We start from the raw sequence: 16196 nt of genomic DNA, 5'->3' as shown, positions 1-16196 counted from the left end.
TCAGCAAGGACTTGGCAACTCATCAAAGCTAGCATTTTCCCTTAGTCTGATGCAGCAAAGTAATAAAAGAATAACCACTAAAGATCTTGGACCAGTTACAGAGAGATGCAGCAAGAGGATTCAAATTTTTCCCTGCAGCCATGACTCAGCTTTACAGCCCATCCCTTACTGGGTAGTTTCCCCAAAGTGATGGTTGTAGCACAGCCAGCTATCCCTCTACCACATTTCCTCACATATCCCAGGATATCCTTCATGGGAAGCTGAGCATGCTGTCATGGAAGCAGCAGCAGATCCAGCCTTCAGGAGCAGGTGTACTCTCATCTGTATTTGACAGATGCCTGTTGATTATTTAAAATGCACAAGTGGTGTACTTGGTGCTAGACCAGCAGCAAGCAAGACCAGCCCTTTTCCCCAATGAGTTTTCCATGCAGATTACGCAGATACCAAGAGGCAAGGCAGGGTTAGGCATGAAAGAGGAAGTCAACCATGTCACAGAAGAGGATGGTGATGAAAGGAGAGACAAAAGTTGTGAGACATTTATGAGTTGTGGAATTGAAAGGGATGGTTTGAAGGAGGGAGTAGAAATGGTTTTCTACTCATGAGAAACAAAGAGGCAGCAGAAATTTGTCAGAAGTCCCAGAGAATATTGAGGAAACATACCAGCTTCAGGCTTAAAAGAAGCACAGTTCCTGCCCTGGCCACCATATCTTACTGGTGCAATAAGGCTGTTAGAACCTGGGAATGAATAGTCCTATAAATGCAGCAGAAGGGGCTGCCATGAGTTGGTCTTTTGCAATATGCAGATGTGCAATATTCTGGATGTGTAGTATGAAAGGATAAGCAGGAGCTGGGGAAATACAGAAATTATAAAATCTATGCTGAGCTGTCTGTACAGGCCTCTATGGTCCTGTATACTTGCAAATGATTTGTCTCACAGTAGTGTTGTTCAGATCCTAGTGTCATCATTCTGTTTAGGAAGGGGTGGGTAGGAAAGCACCAGTGATACTACAAGAGGGGCATAAAGTCACCACTACCTCCTCACAGGAGACACAGCCTACAATCCATCCTGCTTCACTCTTGTGGCTACAAATTGCAAGGAAAAAAGCTGCTGACAAAAAGGAGCCCATTAAATCAATAGACAACTCAATGGCTTTTTGATTCACAGTGCACTGGTTCAATATCCTGCTGGAACAAGGATAAGTCTCTGTTTGATGGTCTACTCAGTAAGATCTTTTGTGAAAATAAGATACTTTTTGGAATCTTGCACTGACCACACCAGACCATGCAATTCCTCTCCTCCTTGCCGGGATGCACTTACACATTGCCTGCTTTAATAGCTGAGGTGGCCTTTTTATTTCAATCACTTATTTTCATTGGCTTCTGCAACCTTCTGAAACCATTTCAAGTTGATTTTTTTTTCCCTGGGCTGAAATTTCTCACACTCATGCTCAGCCCCAGGTGATGAAAGCTTGACGATAATCTGCTGTTGCTGGTGTCTTGACTCAACTAAGTGGTGATTTGGGGCTGGGACAACTGGAACTCACTGATACACTGATTGGAGGAGGCATGGAACAAATTGTGCCTCCTCACTAACTCCACACACTCTAATTTTTAGGTCTTGGGATGTCTCTTCATGACTGCTTCAACACCCAAGAAAAACCAGACTCCAGAACACCCTGATCTTGCTTCAGTCCGTGTTGCCTCCTGATCCAGCATGTATGGTCCTGCTATGGCTTACCCACGCAGGTCACTTCATTTAAGAGACATTAGCAAAGTGGTTGATATTATTAAAGAGAAGCGTAATCAAATAGAGCCCACAGGCTAAGCAAGCCAAGTCGTTGCAGGGTAACACTGCTTTTCATTAACTTATTTTTCCTTTGGCACAAACCTTGCTAATGTGTGGCCCCAATTTTGCAGAGTGCCCATCCTTTTACCTGTGTGCCTCCCTTGACTTCTAACACACAGTGCACAGAGTTTTGCTTTGAAATCCCTGAGGACAAGTTGGCCTATTCACAGGATTAAGTGCCACCCACTATGGTTTCCAGAGCTAGCTTGACTGCAGCACAAGACTTGGGCTCTTGGTTTCAGATGACTTCCTCTCAGTGTAGGGGAGTGAGCTGCCTCTGTGTGGCTTGTTATGGCTCTCTTGCACTCCCTTGTTCTCTCTTTTTTAGGGTCCCTTTGCTTTACCTTTTCTGCTCCCCTACACATACTAGTGCCAGGAGACCCCTTCAACACCACTTTCCCCTCCCTGAAACTGAGCCCTTGGCAACATGATCTCAGCTGGGTACTTCATCTCTGTACCCCACGGGTAGCTCAAGATCGGTCAAGGGTGACATCTGAGACCACATTCTTTTTTACACGGTCCCTGTGTGCTCTGCAACTGTTGGAAAGAGTCCTGCTGGAGAGCTCCATGAAAGGCAACACTGTGCCATGGCAGAGGACTTTTCATGTTGTTTCACCCTGTGAAGAGCCCAGCTGAGCAGATACCTCAAACACAAACATCTGCGAAAGGAGGGTGGAGGAGATTAAAAGCCTCAAACCCCTTTAAAATCACAAAGTAGTCTGATAGTGAAGGCCTCTGGCATTGGTCAAAAGCTAAGGAGGCATAGCAGGGAAAATTATCCAAAGCCAGGCTAAATTCAAAAGAAGGTCAGAGATCATCTGTGCTCCCCTCACTCTCTCTTGGCACTCTCTACCAAGAGAGTAGAGCAGTAGATCTGGAGCACCCACTGTGGAGCTTGCTGGGAGGCAGGCAAAAAATTTCTCAAAAATCTTTGAACCAAAAGGACATTCAGGCAGCCAGCAGGTCTGGTGGGAGGGCTGGGGGTAGCATAGCGCCCCATCCTGCCCAGCTCTTGAAGACCAGCTGGATCAGCTGGGGCAGGGGTGAGTAAAATGTCTCCAGTGTCAACCAGTGAGGTTTGCCTTCCCTTTATAGCAGCCCTGATGGCTGAGTGAGAGACACCGCAGGGAGAGCTGAGCTTCAAGGCTGGGGGGGGGGGGGGGGGGTGCAAATGCTAGCCTGCAAAGTCAATAGTAATTTAACACCCCACTGACTTTTTTGGTTGGCAACAGGATAGATGTTTAAATCATAACCTTCTCCTTCCTATACCCCTCCTCCCCACCAAAAATAAATAAATAAACTTAGCAGACCCTGTTTTGGCCTGCCAAGAACTTGGAGCATTTGCTGTTCACTCCCTGAGCTTCATGTTGGGCACCATCAGCTGAGTCTTTCCTTGAGCCAGAGATGCTCACTCCCATCCAGCCTTTGGAGGGGTGTTGAGGACCAGGTGTCAGCAGGGCTGGCCCCAGCAGCTGGCTGGGACCCAGGCCTGTGTCCCTGGGTTGCTGTGCAACCGAGGCATGAGGCTCAGCACGGCAATGCATACGTGCTGCTTCATCCATGCCACAGCCAGCTCATACCAGCCTCTCTGACCCCTGGCACCACACTCGTGGGCCCCAGCTGGGCTCATTGCCTGTCAGGGAGAGCAGCAGGAGAGGCTGGGAGTCTGTGAAGAAATTAGGGAATATAGGGAGGGAGGGAGGAGGAAAAAAGGTATTTTTGAGTGTCAAGTAGTGCCCTTAGAGATCCACCAGCATCTGAGACTACATTCTTTTCCACTTGAAACTGATGTCTGAAAACAGGTCCTACAAACTCACTGCCCTCTGCAGGTTATAGAGCCCTTCAGCCCTTCAAGCCTGTAATCTTTTTATGAATTTCTTCAGACCCTGGAAGAAATGGAGCTCATTGCAGAGCCATCTCCTGCTCAGTGAGAATTGCCCCAAAACCCGTTTTATGTCCTCCCACCCCAAAGTGTAGAACAAAGACTCAGCTCAGCATCTCCCTTACCCCCTTTACTTTTTGAAAAGACAAAAAAGGTGTCTTTTCCTTGCACATGGTACTGCAAAACAGTTCTTTCCCTAAGGGAGGTCTGTCATTCTTTACAGCTTTGGTTTCTGTTTGCACCCTCTGTCCAAGGATCCTAATCTACAAGGCAATGAATTCAGAGGAAAAACATCCATCAGCTGCAAGGCCCATTGAATATGTCTGATATCAATTAGGATCTAATTTGTCTAGTCTTATTATTCACATATGAGTCCATATGACTGAGACTCCCAGCAGTAAATGGGAAATTTTCTCCCTCTCTGCACCTGGGTTCCAGTGGTTTTGATCAAACTGAATAATCTGGCTTGAACTTCTATAGCTGCAGCCCCTGCCTACCACCACTGAGCTGGATATAGCAGAGAAAAGTGCTTTGGGAAGGGGGAAGCAAGAAGAGGAGTTAGCTTGGAAGAACACCTGCAAGTAATGAATGTGCAGTGGAATGTCCAGTTAACCCCAGAGTCTTTCTATTGGTTGACCTTCAGATGAGCAGCAGGAAAATGAGCTTTTGTTAACATGTGTAGCAAGGCCTGTGTGCTTTCACAAGGTTGGCAGGGACTGAGGTGCTCCCCAACAGCCTGCTTTCCATTGGACTGTGCATGCCAGTTGTCTGAAAAGATGAGAAGTCAAAAAAAGGGGGCTGCAAACAAAGAGCTAAGTGATGCTCAATACAATGGGATCAGCTCCCTCCTTTTCTCCAGTCTCCTTTGCACATCGGCACAGCTCAGGGCAGAACTGTCCAAGCACCTATAAATTAAGGTTATAGTCCAAAAAATGCCTGAAGAGTGCCCTGCTTCCAAATGCAGGTGCTGACTGTGAATATTAGGGCCAAAGCTGCTGCTTTAGAATTTCTGAGAGTTGGATTCTGTCCTATTCCCTCCCTTATAGTGCTGCAGCAGGAGAGCTGTTTAGTGCAGCCCAGTCTTTCAAATATTGGGGCCTGAAAGTAGGTTCCAAAATACATGTGAAGCAGCCCCTTTCAGAAGCTCAGTGCATCTGGATGAATAATGTCAAATGTCCTCAAAGCCACTGCAAATGCATTCCAGCTGCCTAACTCTGGGTTTTGGAGACAAATTTGAGGTAAGATGGAAAATTTGGTTTCACTTGTTAGCAAGTCCTTCCATTCATACCCAGTGGAGAAAAGAGACTAGCAAAATTTAGGACAGTTACAATAGAAGACAATAGAAACAGAAAATTGGTCTGTTAGCAGATTTCCACCCTTTTTTATTTTTGTAAGCCCATGAATACATATCTCTTTGATGCCACTGTTTGTTTTTATTCTTCCTGAAAATGGTCCTCCTACTATTTTTGCCTTATCCTTTGTCACTGTTTGTAATCCCTCTAGTACATTCTATTCATGAAGAAATCTAGTCTGAACAGAAGAAAGGTCACGCTCTTGACCACACCTCTGTTATGGCCTAGATGACAGTGGGCTATGACATGAGGTTATGGGTTGTGCCACTGATTGGAAACAGGAATGGCTATGGAACTCTGCTTCCTTTGTCCCTCAGATATGTCTTACTTGCAGGAATGGTGCACAATAGGTTCTAAGGAATGCTTGTTTTTCTCAATGATTATTTAAAATTTAGCTACTTTTTCTTCCTGTATCAGTTTTGTACAACTCCTAGTTTATATGCACCTCCTTTCAAGGCAAAGGGTATATTGAGGAATGCTGAGCTTCACAGACCACTGGGCTTTGCCTTATGAACTGAACAGACACCAGACACTGCTGAGTGGACAAACCAGGATGATGGAAGCAGTAGGTCTGAGAGGAGCTAGATTATATGTGTGCAGGGCTGTACTCAGAGGAGTCCCACTCACAGCTCTTCCTACCAGAGGGAGCCTCTCACTCGCTGTGTCTTTGGAAGCCACCTTTATCAACTAAAATCAGCTCAGGATCTTTGCCTCCAGATTCAAAACAGTCCTATCCTTGCCTCCCTCCTTCCAGCTTCCTCTCTTTAACCAATACCTCCTCAGGGCTAGGGGGATGGCAGAGAACCCAAGGGAGTGGTGAAGGCAGGGGAATCCCAGATAGCTGAAGACAACCTCACCTGTTGTAGGGGAGGAATTTAAATACCAGCCTTCCCATGAGAACTCAGGAGATGTGGGGAGAAGGACCAGACCACTTCTTTCAAGTCCCTTTGACATTAAAGAAAATATTGCCTGAAGACCCCAGTAGTCTGGCTCTTAGAAGATGCTTCTCTGCGATGTTCTCCAGGCACAACTGCTCAACAGAAAGACATTTGCCCTAAGCAGGAATAAATGAGCTTGTGTGTCCCACACCTTTAACCCTCTCCTTTAGTCCTAGCTAGTCAATGTACCAACAGACACTGGTACTTGAACTATGTCTTTAGAGTTCCATTGGTAGGCAGGAGATGTTCTCATGGCAGAAAACTCTTGTGGGGGGCCACAGTGGCATTGTGAGCTTGTTATTTTATGAGTTAGTCTTGTGTGAACACAGTCCCAGAGGAGAAAATGACACAAAATCAATTGCACAGATCAATACCTGTTCTGATGTATTTCCTGGTGAGAGGCCAGATGGCTGATTGAAGGTAAACATAGTCTGAACAAAGTCTGGGCACAGCAAAATGTTCCAGATGGGAACCAGAATTTCAGAGCTCATCAGACCCACCTCCACACATACATTACAGGCACCAGCCAAACAGTAATAAATGGTTAACAGGGCTGCTGTGTATTAGCCTCTGCTTTTGGTCCCCTCCCACTACTTCTGGATAATTTCACAAAAAAGGCAGGTGATAGGCAATTGTGCATTTGGAGAAATTAATTAGCTATTTAGCTCTCTGTGAACTTCATACAATCCTGAGAATCCTGTTTCCCCCTTCCTAAATGCCTCAGACCTCAGACCAGTCCTTTCAGATGGAGGCTGCTCAAAGGCAGTCCCCTTTGGAGTCCATCCAACTCTTTCCTGAAGTCCTACAGAGTAATGCAGCAACCCTCTTCTTCCTTCTGTGAATTGATCTGTATCTTCAGAACCCTCAGTTCTTCATATGATGGTAAAGAGAGACAAGACCTAGGGATGGAAGCTTCTGCTTATGATGAAGAGCTGATACAAGAAAATCACTTGGGCTTATTGCCTCCTTCAGACCATCCTCCCATTCCCCTTCACTTCCTCTATCCTTCAACTAGATAGGTAGTTCCTTCATCTAGGTGGGTAGTCTAGACATCCATCTGCCACTTCCTGCCTCTTGGCCCATTTTCCATGTCTGTAACACTACAGCACTGTAATATCAGAAATATTCTTTCTTGGGTGCTGCCCACTCTTTTGCACCCCATAGTATAGTCACACTGTCAGACTTGTAACAGGCTGAAGGGAAGGAAGTCTTAATTTATTTTGTCAGGCTCCAGCCCTAGCTTTCAATATGGTCTCAAACTGGTGGGAGGGACTCTAATATCCAGCTATGATCAGATATAGCCCAAGAGGGCAGAAGAATCTGGAGCTGAAATTGGTCTTGTTCTTTCTATTCCAAATGGGATTTTCATAGCCTTTCCCTTGAACATGGGCATCTTGAGTAAGAGAAGACCACTGATCAGGTCTCCAGGAGCAAGAAAGAATGGTACCAGAGGGGACTGTGCCCTGAAATCTCTACAGAGCACGGTAGTTCTGCATCAGACAGCTTCATTCTTGTTCTCTGACCTTCAGTTCCCCCTCTCAATAATTGTATTCATTATAAAACACCAGGATTAGACAGTGCCTGCTGGTTGGCACGCTCTGATGGGCATTAATACCTGCTGGCACAGAAGCAGGCACACACCAATACTCCTGTGTACTAATGAAAAGGCACCATTTCCACTTCCATTTCAGCACACACAAGGTTTCCTGAGAGCCTGAGAGCACTGATCTTTGTGTTCAGGAGAACATGTGCTGCCGTCAGTCCTGCCTCACAGCTCCAGGAGTCCTGTGGCTTAGGGCAGTGACAGAGAGAGGGATGAGGCCAAACTGAATTCCTACAAAAATGTTGTGGGGCCAGAGCTTGTCAGCACTGTATCACACAAAAGAACTCCCAGTTCTAAGGCCCAACAGCAAGACAACACCCCATGAACACTGCACATGACCTTATTGTCATCTTATCAGATTAGCAGGAACTCACTGTCTCAATAGTGCTATTGGGGCACACAAGCCAAGCAAGGTATTTTTCTAAGAAGTAGGTAGTATTTATAATGGTCTCCAAATGTTGCATTGGAATAGTAACTATTTAAAGCATGTTAGACTTACAAAAGAAAAATGTCCTTTGTTGCTTCTGATAAACTGATTTCAAGGCCACAGGGCTGAGAAGGAATTTGCCCTCAAGCTTGCTTAGTCCAGAACCAACCACTGCAGAGTATCTTGAAGTATATCTCTGGAGGAACTGATAACAATCACGTTTCCACTCAGAATGGACAATGGAGCCATTAGGCTGATTCAGATGTCTGCTATGACCAGAATGGACAGCATCTGTGCATAATTGTTTATGTTTCTGATCTACATGTGATGTATGGGAATATAAAACCTTTGAAAAAGTGGTGTGCTGAGTGCAGAAATGGGCATGACAGGTACTAGCATGGAGGGGTTCATATCCTGCAGGTGACAGATCTGATGTTGTATGGCAAGCCAATTTAAAACAATGCTCCAAGACTACTAACAGCAGCCTGGCACTGCTGCAGTTCATGCCTCAGATATTGGGTCATCTGAAGCCTCTGTGAATAGGACCATATACACACACATGCTTGGTGACAACCACCCACCCTCAGCAAGTTGAGGGTATGAAGATTTTCTACTCAGCTCTTGGGGTGTGGGAATTTTGATTCAGTTCCATGTATGCAGCTCTGCAATTCACGTTCTGCAAACAATAGTTTGGTCACTCCAAGAGCAGTGAGCATGAAAGGGGTGTGACTGGAGCGGCTCTGTTCCCAGAAGTCAGGCCAGTTCTCTAATGGGACCTCAACCAGCATCTCTGTTGAGTGTCCAGGAAAGAGGTTTTGGCAGCCTCTCTGGAGATAGTTCCAATTCAGGAGAAACTGCTGCTAGATTTGGGACAGGCAGCATGCAGATCACGCCTGTGTGCAGCCAAGCAGACATCTTTGCCAGAGACACTTCTACAGCATGCTTGATCTTGACTTTTTATTCTTTGTATTGCATTGTTCTTGCATGTCAGCCCCTTCCACTCCCCTCTGCCTCACCAGCCTTTCATTGCCAAACCATGCCACATCTCCTCTCTGCCCTAAACTTTCTTTGTTTCTCTGCTCCTTCCCCCACAAAAGGATTTCTCTTTCTCTTGTTTCAGACTCACATCTCCTAGAAAACATTCTGATCTGAGTGTTTCCTATTAAAAGCACAGTATCTCCTAGAAAACATTCTGATCTGAGTGTTTCCTATTAAAAGCACAGTATCTCCTAGAAAACATTCTGATCTGAGTGTTTCCTATTAAAAGCACAGTAAATCAGAAAACTTTTGCTTTAACAAAAAGCCCTGCTACTAACCTGCATGAGAAAAACATCCTCTCCTGTGAATTCTTTGGGCTAGGCACTGTTTCATCCTATCTCTTAGAGAAATTCTCCAGCACAAAGCCTCCGTGCAGTTCAGTTGCAGTTAACAAACAGTAACTATGAACTGAGCTTGCAAGGGATGAATCTGACCTTCCTGGAATAAGTTCATTCCCGTTTGCAATTATCTGGTGACGGACTTCACCTCAGGCTGAATAAATATAGTAATTCAGTTTCCAGAGCTCCAGTTACTATTTCATAAATGGTGCTCAACTGTGACTTGGCCTGGCTTCAAACAGGGATGGGTAGCTTAGCTCCAATTGATTTGCCCTTTAAGTAAAAATTAGAGCAAGTACAATGCCAGGATTGCAGTCCCCATGTGGAGCATGATATCTCTGAGAAAGAGAATATGGCTTTGGACCTAGAGCTGATAGCTGGGTTCTGAAACCAACTCAGCAGGTAATCTTAAGAAAATCACCGTTCTTCAGGTTTCAGTTTCCTGAAGGAAAAGGGGAGCATCATAATGCAGTACCACAGGATTCACTAGAGTGTATTTGCCTTCCTTGAAACCAGTATAGAGTCTTGTATAATTACATTTACAGTGAACTTCATGTGGTATGTCTTTCAATGGAGAACTTCCTCCCTAAAAGCATTGTCCTCAAATGCTCATGAGCGCTGCTTTGAAGAGGGGCACCATAGGCATCTAGCAGTCCTCTGACAGAACAAAGCTTTCCCTGCACAGTGTTGTCTGGTCCAGATAGGTTAGTAAGTACAAAATGTATCAACAGACACCTAGGTTTGATAGATCTTATGTTTGAAATAAGTCAGAAATGAGCCTTCATAATTTCGTGAATATCTGTTCCTAAAACATGAATCAACACCAAGAGAAACATGGGGGGTTTTACCATCTCTGTTGAGATTCTAAAAGACAGTGACTAACAACACCTCTTCACGGCAGGCTAAATCAAGAGCCAGGGGATACTGAGGTCAGCTGAAATATGTACTGGGCGAACCAGGCTTGGAAAAGCTCTGGACCAACTGAGAGGTTGACTGCATCTCAGGCAGGATAACAGAGTTGTGAGAGGCACAGGATTGGAAGAATGGTGAGGATGTTCTAGATCTGGACAGCGTGGCAAGCAGCAGCAGCAGAGCTGCTTGTGAGGCAGCATGGACTGACAGGGGAAGGGATGTTGTCTGGAGGAGTGGTGGCCACAAAGGCTGCACACACTGGCCTGCAGCCAGGCACTGCTGCAATCAGCCTCACTGCTATCAGCAGCTGGTGAGGCCACAAACTTAAAGACAAGGCTGCACTGACAAGATTATGAAACCCACCATAGCTGCATGAGTAGGAGCAGTCTTAAGTTGTTTGGAGAATGAGATATCAAGGTGAGGCTTCACATGCCCAGGCACCATGCAATAGAACCACCACCTCACAGCAGTCCTCAGCACACACGAAACTGTCCCTGCTGAGGGTAATGCAAGGATGCAGTGGAGTATTTCTGCAGGGCTTGGAGCTATTGGCAGTGCAGTAGTAGCTCTGGTGACAGCGGCAGCTCTGTATCCATCCTGTGAGACACTACTTTGATTAGGGCTGGCTGCTGGAAACTCTGTAGCACAGGGGGACTGGCTGGTGCTTAGTCCTCTGATGGAAAAGGGCATACTCTGCCTCAAGGATGGCCAGTCTTCCACTTCAGCAGGGGGGAGAAATGAAACGGATTCTTTGAAGGAGATACAAATGTTAAAAATGTTCCCTGTAACCCTGCCTGGAGATGGTTACTGTAAATACCATCATGAGTGCACCACACCATTTCTGGCATAGCTGGCTATTTTTTATTTTTTTCAAATCACTCCTACTCTTGAAAAAAATCCAGAGACGCTGACACAATCCTGAAGTTATCCAGAGAGATTCAAAATATCCCATGGCTGGCACACTTAAATAAATACCTTTGTACCAAGGATGCCTCAAGAGCAGAGAGCTGCAATTCCCTGGGTTAAAGAGTCTCACAGGACAACCTGCCTTTGACTGCTTTGACACAGCTCCAGCAAGAGGGATGGATGGTAGCCCTGCAAGGGACAGCCGCAGCATGTAGACAACCACTACTCAGCCATGGTCAAAGGCACTTGCAATGCCACAGTTCCCATGGGTCCAGAGTCCCCTTAGGACCTAAACAGAGGACTCTGCTGAGCATCAGGACACATGTCTGCAGGACTGGCACCACAAGTTCACCACTGAGAAGTCCTGGAGGCCAGCCTCAGAAATCTTCAGGACTGCATTTGTCCCTCAAGGTGCCATCTATCTGCCCCTTCCCTAGCCAGCTGTCCCACAATCGACTTCTTCTGCAGTTTCAGCTGCTACACAAGGCTGTTCATATTGTCCTGCATTGCAGACAGTGGCCTGAGTTTGTATGAAGGGGCGAACAGGTAGGAAGATCCTATCAGAGAGCAGGAAAGCCAAAACAAATTAAAAATATACCTATGTTGGCAAGTAGCAAGAGCCCAACGTTCATATTCTCCACTCCAGCATGCTCAGCTCTTGCATTGCTGACACATAAGGTCTCAAGGTGACAGAGGGTGCCAGCTCCTAAGGAGCTCCCATTTTTCTTTACATAGATTTTTTTGGTCATCTGGCTTCAAATGTCAATGTAAGATACCTTAAACGAGTCTGAATTTTTTTTTTTCAACCAGCATTGAAAGGCCAGTCCCTAGGTGAGTGGACATGTAAATTTTGAAAATCCTGACCTAAATAAATAACCAATTAATACTTATGATATCAAATTACTGCAATGAAGGGGGAGAACCCTGATTGCTACTATAAACCTCTGCTCATTGCAACTGCATTGGGAATGAGATCTGGGAAACCCCATTTCCAAGTAGGGCAGGATGTCCCCCACTTGCATGTGTACGTACAGTGTTGGTAGTCATGTCCACTCTTGCAGCAACTCTTCAACTTTGTCCTGGTGTCCTGCACAAAGGTGAGTTACACTCGTGGCAAACACCTCTCACAGACTGTCAAACCCAAACACAAGTTATTACCTTGTTGCTGAAGGTCAAGGGAGGTAAAGACTTCACATGAATATGCTGGAAACGGAAAACAAACACACAAAAATTCCCAGCAAGAAAGGACAAGCCAACCTTAACAAGCAGGTCCATTACCCATAAATAAAAAGAAGGCAATCACAAGATGCATTAAGCTTGGGGGGAGCCAAGAGTCATCTCTCGTCTGTGGGTGACTGATGGCTCGCGGGCTTTCCAGCACAAACTTGCCTGGTGTCGTTTGTCACCTGTGAGGGGTAAGCTGCTCCTGAAGGCTTCTCTGTGCTGGTGTGTGTGCGTGCGTGCATGTAACTCACGGAATTTCAGCAAAGTCGCATAAGAGGATTGTAGTCCTGGTTCAGCTAAAGACTTGGGATTCTGCATAATGTGTTAAGAGGAGCTTAATGCAATCCTACTACTCTGCCACAGAAACCATGAACAGCAGCCTGCCTGTTCTCACCTTTCCCCATCTGCTAGCCAGCTGTGGAAGAGCTGGCTGGCCCTAGGACTGCTTAAAGGAGCAGGTGCATAGGCAGAGTTTGGGATTTTACATCTGTCTTCTCATGAGACCAGCTTTTTGTGCTCACTACAGTAAAAAGACACTGTGCAGGACAACTGATGCAAAATTCATACGGTGTGGAGAATTCACATTTTTGCATAATCTGAAGGCCTCTGGTCAATGTCTTATGAGAAAGGAGGTTCCACAGTTTTGAAGGAGGAATAGAGAGCCGTAAAAGAGCAGTTTCATGTCTCAGTGGCAGGAAGTATTGTGAAAGTGAGTAATGGATCCCTTGGCCAAAATTACATCACTGAGGAGGACATGTGATATTGTGGAATACATTATCATGGCTGAGGCAACACAGGTAAATGTGCACTTGGGATGAGACCAGCTGTCTGAGGATTAAAGCAGGGATGGCAAAGGGTAGGGAAGAAGGAACAGAAAGGCAAGATATTTGCAAATCAGACATGAATGTCAGGCAATAGTGAGGTCAAACAGTTGAGTGAGGGTGTTTCCTGCTACTCAGTTGCTGGAAAAGTTTGTGTTTTAAGAGCCAAGCCATAGTCACACACATCCTTATTCTGAACTTCTCCATGTCATTGTTCCCCAGCTACAAAACAAATTGATTGTGAAATCCTTTCTCCAAGATTCTGTGTATCTTGTTCCTAGATTCTCAGATTATGATGGTGCAGCGTTACCAATGTAGTCTTGCTACATGCTTAGGCACGAGACCCTCTGGAGTCTCCAGTCACTGCCTCATATAAATAAAGAAATAATAGTGCAGATTATGAAATAATGCATCTTATGAAATAATGATGCAGATTTCCTAAAGTTATGACACTGACCAGGATACTAGCACAATAAAGACTGGGGAAATAACAAAGGCAGAAAAATTATTAAAACCTGGTTTGCACACACATAGCAAAAAAATAAATTTCAGGTGAATGAGGCAGGGAAAGGAAGTAGACTGGAATATGAGTTATTCCCTATTCTGGAAGACAGCAGAATGCTAGAACAGAATTTCAATGCTCCCCATGCTGGAGAGTTTCTGAGTAGAAGATTGGAAAAGTAAAATGGCTGTAACAGTAGATCAGTGACACAAAGTGATTCCTGCTGCTCATAACTGGTCAGCAACCAGGTGATGTGTGTAATAACACATCATAGACATGTGAAATGTCCTAGATGAATATTGCAGGGAGTAGTCCATACAAGTCCATACAAGTCCAGACAAGCTTTACATGTTTATGAGTATGCACTCTGGAAAGCAGTGACTTTGAGAAGCTCTGAAGGATGACAGATAATTCACTGGAAGCTGGCTCTTGGAAGAGCAAGAAAGCCTAACCTGTTCCTCCTGGTAGACAATTAAGGAGATATGGAGTAGCAGAAAGAACATTTCCCACTGGCATGACATTGACAAAACATTTACCCACCTTCAAAAGGGAAGCAGAATGACTTGGAAAGGCTCAGAAATGAGCTACAGAAATTACATGCAACCTCTAAGATACTATCTAGGATAAGAAATTCTTCAGGATACCGTATAATTTATCTGAAGAAACGTAGGGACACTATGATATTCTTATGGTCTACTAAAGAAAAATGCACCCAAGAGCAGAAAGGCCTATTACCCCACAAACAAAACCCTAATGAAATCCAAACCAGAAAACGGAACTTATAAAATTCAAGCTGAAAGTAAGATGCAGGGGTGGGGGGTTCTTTAAGGTTTCAGGAAAGAAATAACTGAAATAATTTCCTGAGAAAAATGGCAAATTGTTTATCACTTGGACTCTTCATATCCAGTCTGCGATAATTGCTAAAGTACGTGGTCTAGTTTACCAGAATGTACTGGGTTTGATAAGTACTGGGGAAGAACAAAACATCTGGACTGCCATCTGGCCTGGCATAGCTCTGCATGTTGGGTTTTGCAAGTGGTGTGACGAGATCAGCCACTGTGGTCATTGTGGCTGTAACAGTCAGATCTTGTAATGCGCTTTCCATCTGTAATTCTGACAGTGGCTTTCATAAGGAGCCAGTGAGGTGGGCTGACCCACTGTGACTGTGACCAGAGAGTCTCTTTCCTCAGTGCCTGATCAAGGCTAAAACCTTCATTGGCATTGCCTAATGACCACTCTCCTTCTGAGACAGATAACGAGAAATGGCCTCAGTGGGATTTCTCCACAATGTCCAAGCTACTTAAAATTTGGCATTTGGACAATCCTGGAACCAGAAGCAGAGTCTCAATGGAGTTTTCTTTACATCTCTTGGCACTGATTTTATCATCTGTGTCCTGTGTTCTCCAGAAATCTTTGCACAGGGTAAGATGTGAGCACCAACCTTTTGTATTTGTCAAGACAATGACTCAGTATTTACACTGCTTTTCACGAGGGCCAGCATTAGACATAGAAAATAAAGTGTATAAACAATAATTATCAATTTCAGGGTGTGCCTACAGAAGAATTAGTCCTATCAGGAAATTTCAAAGAGACTAGAAGAACTTACAGTATAAGCAACAGTAATGGAGAGTACCATACTTGACTCCAGCTCTGAGTTTTGCCATTAATGGTCTTTGATTGCATGCATGTCCTCCTCCATGCCTGGACTTCTGCAGCAATAGAAAAACTGTACTTCCTGTCTCCCTGTATCTTTACAGATTCCCAAATCAAGGGGCCCTCTCTCTCCACCTGTGCTTGTGTAGTGCCCAGCAAAGAAAAGCCCTTTTGGGCTCCATGACTTGTTTTCTAAAAAATTAATAATAATAACTTCCATGTCTGCTGAATATGGTCACAATTTAGGAAGCAAAGTGTGTGTCCCTAGGTAAGATTTTGATGGAAACAAACAGTACTGATGATGGCTAAATTGTTTGCATTTAATTCATCACATTCTAGTAAGATAGATAAGTCCCCCCAGTATCTAAAAGATACATAGTTCCCCCGATCTGCTCTGTAATCTGTGGGCTCATACAGTATTAAATGACCCCAGCTCTCAGAACATTGTCCACTAAAAACAACTTCTTTCTCCCCTCTTTGACCACTTCTCTTTCCAGTACACTTTGTTCTTCCCTACTTGTGTTATGTCAATATAAGTATTTCAGTCCCACCTGCTACAGAGTGATTTTTTATTTTGTTTTGTGTTCAAGTAAAAGCTTGGACTATCTTTAGCCCTGAGAGCTGGATTATTATTGCTGGCAGTTATGGAGATCAGACTCCTTCCCTAATGCAATTGTCTAGAAAATTCACATTTTAAAGTGCTTGCTTAGAAGCCAGTCAGAAGGAAAAATAGAAGTGGGATGAGACTGGTAAA

At 44.8% G+C, this 16196-nt stretch overlaps 1 long non-coding RNA gene across 1 annotated transcript in view; it reads left to right on the top strand.

Annotated features, from left to right (window-relative positions):
• LOC148184626 (uncharacterized) overlaps window positions 1–1792 on the top strand; it is a 50424-nt gene extending 48632 nt beyond the window's left edge. Inside the window, exon 3 of the long non-coding RNA XR_015772309.1 lies at window positions 1616–1792. This is a non-coding gene — a long non-coding RNA (uncharacterized LOC148184626). The remainder of the gene's footprint in view (window positions 1–1615) is intronic.
• Window positions 1793–16196: the final 14404 nt, after the last annotated feature.

Source organism: Pseudopodoces humilis, chromosome 3 (assembly GCF_049639895.1).
Source record: "Pseudopodoces humilis isolate 2021_Gansu_Grassland_sample_001 chromosome 3, ASM4963989v1, whole genome shotgun sequence".
Taxonomy (NCBI): domain Eukaryota; kingdom Metazoa; phylum Chordata; class Aves; order Passeriformes; family Paridae; genus Pseudopodoces; species Pseudopodoces humilis.
The sequence above is the reverse complement of the archived record's forward strand: the minus strand, read 5'-3'. Positions and strand labels throughout refer to the sequence as shown.